At 42.0% G+C, this 2,245-nt stretch overlaps 1 pseudogene; it reads left to right on the forward strand.

Annotated features, from left to right (window-relative positions):
* The first annotated feature begins 2,153 nt into the window (after window positions 1-2,153).
* LOC116465697 (U2 spliceosomal RNA) overlaps window positions 2,154-2,245 on the forward strand; it is a 141-nt pseudogene continuing 49 nt past the window's right edge.

A 2,245-nucleotide genomic window follows, 5' to 3' on the forward strand; every position in this document is an offset into this window, starting at 1 on the left:
GCTCACGCCTGTAATCCCAGCACTTTGGGAGGCCAAGGCGGGAGGATCATTGAGGTCAGGAGTTTGAGACTAGCCTGGTCAACAGGGTGAAACTCCGTCTCTACTAAAATTACAAAAATTAGCCAGGCTTGGTGGTAGGCACCTGTAATCCCAGCTACGCGGGAGGCTGAGGCAGGAGAATCACTTGATTCTACATGGAGGCTGCAGTGAGCCAAGATTGTGCCACTGCACTCCAGCCTGGGTGACAAAGGGAGACTCTGTCAAATAAAATAAATAAATAAATAAATAAATGAATGAATGAATGAATGAATGAATGAATGTAGCCATGAAAAAGAATGAGTTCATGTCCTTTGCAGGGACATGGGTGAAGCTGGAACCCATCATTCTCAGCAAACTAACACAGGAACAGAACACCAAACACCGCATGTTCTCACTCCTAACTGGGAGTTGAACGATGAGAACACATGGACACTCCATGTGTCCTGTGGAGAGTGGAAGGAAAAAAATTAGACAATACCTTTATGGCAAACTCGATGATGGTTTTATGAGTTTCTAGAACGAATAAATAAATGAATTTGTCAAGGTCACGGGATACAAGATTGCTATATTAAGATGATTTGTATTCTTGGTTGGGAGCCGTGGCTCATGCCTGTAATCCCAGAACTTTGGGAGACAGAGGCGGGAAGAATGCCTGAGCTCACAAGTTCAAGACCAGCCTGAACAATGTGGCAAAGCCCTGTCTCTACAAAAAAATAAATAAAATCATTTGTATTATGTAATGGTATCAAATAATTATTAAAAATTAATTTACAATAGTGCTAAAGAACATGGAATGCTTAGGAAAAAATTTAACAAAAGATGTTAAAATTTTTAATGCTGAAAACTATAAAATGTTGATGAGAGAAATTAAAGATTTCAATTAATATACCAAATTTCTGAATTGGCAAAAATATATCTCATTTATGAATTGGAAGATTCAGTATGATTGTCTTAATCTGTTTGGGCTGCTACAGCAATATAGATTAGGTGGCGTAAACAGCAAACATTTATTTCTCATGTTCTGGAGGCTGGTGAGTATAAGACGGAGGCAGCAGAAGATTTGGTATCTGGTGAGCACTGGCTTCCCGGTTGATAGACAGCTGTCTTCTTATTGTGTCCTCACATGGCGGAGGGAGTGAGGGTGCTCTCTTGGGTTTCTGCTGTAAGGACATGAATCCCATTTATGTGGGCTCTATCCTCATTACCTTATGATCTCCCAAAGTCCCCTCGTCCAAATACCACCACATTGGGTATCAGGTTTCAACATGTACATTTGGGAGGCGGGCAAAGACATTCAATCGATAGCAATTGTTAAGATGTCAAATTTTCCCAAATTGATCTGTAGAGTTAACACAACCCCATACAAAATTTAAGGCTTTTTTACATAAATTGACAACGTGATACTAAAAGTTATATGGAAATATGTAGGACCTAGACAAGTGTTTTTTGTTTTTTTTGTTGTTGTTGTTGAGACGGAGTCTTGCTGTGTCACCCAGGCTGGAATGCAGTGGCGTGATCCCGGCTCACTGCAACCTCTGCCTCCTGGGTTCAAGGGATTCTCCGACCTCAGCCTCGCCAGTAGCTGGGATAACATGTGCCTGCCAGCATGCCTGGCTAATTTTTGTATTTTTAGTAGAAACAGAGTTTTGCCATGTTGGCCAGGCTGGTCTTGAACTCCTGACATCAGGTGACCCACCCACCTCAGCCTCCCAAAGTGCTGGGATTACAGGCATGAGCCACTGCGCTTGGTTGCAATTTTTTATTTTATTTTGTATTGTTTGTTTATTTTTGAGATGGAGTCTTTCTCTGTTGCCCAGGCTGGAGTGCAGTGATGTAATCTCAGCTCATGGGAACCTCCGCCTCCCAGGTTCAAATGATTCTCCTGCCTCAGCCTCCCGAGTAGCTGGAATTACAGGTGTCTGACACCACACTCAGGTAATTTTTGTATGTTTAGTAGAGACAGGGTTTTGCCACATTGGCCAGGCTGGCCTTGAACTCCTGACCTCATGTGATCTGCCTGCCTGAACCTCCCAAAGTGCTGAGATGACAGGTGTGAGCCACCGTGCCCAGCCAGAAGCAGTTTTTTTTTTTGTTTGTTTTTTTAGAGAAGAACAATTCTTTCTCAGCCTTTTGGCAAAGATTAAGTGTAGTCTATATTATTAGTTTAGTATTTGATATGTCCTCTATCTGAGGACAATATATTAAA

This window comes from Hylobates moloch, unplaced genomic scaffold (genome assembly GCF_009828535.3).
Source record: "Hylobates moloch isolate HMO894 unplaced genomic scaffold, HMol_V3 SCAFFOLD_8343, whole genome shotgun sequence".
Lineage (NCBI taxonomy): Eukaryota > Metazoa > Chordata > Mammalia > Primates > Hylobatidae > Hylobates > Hylobates moloch.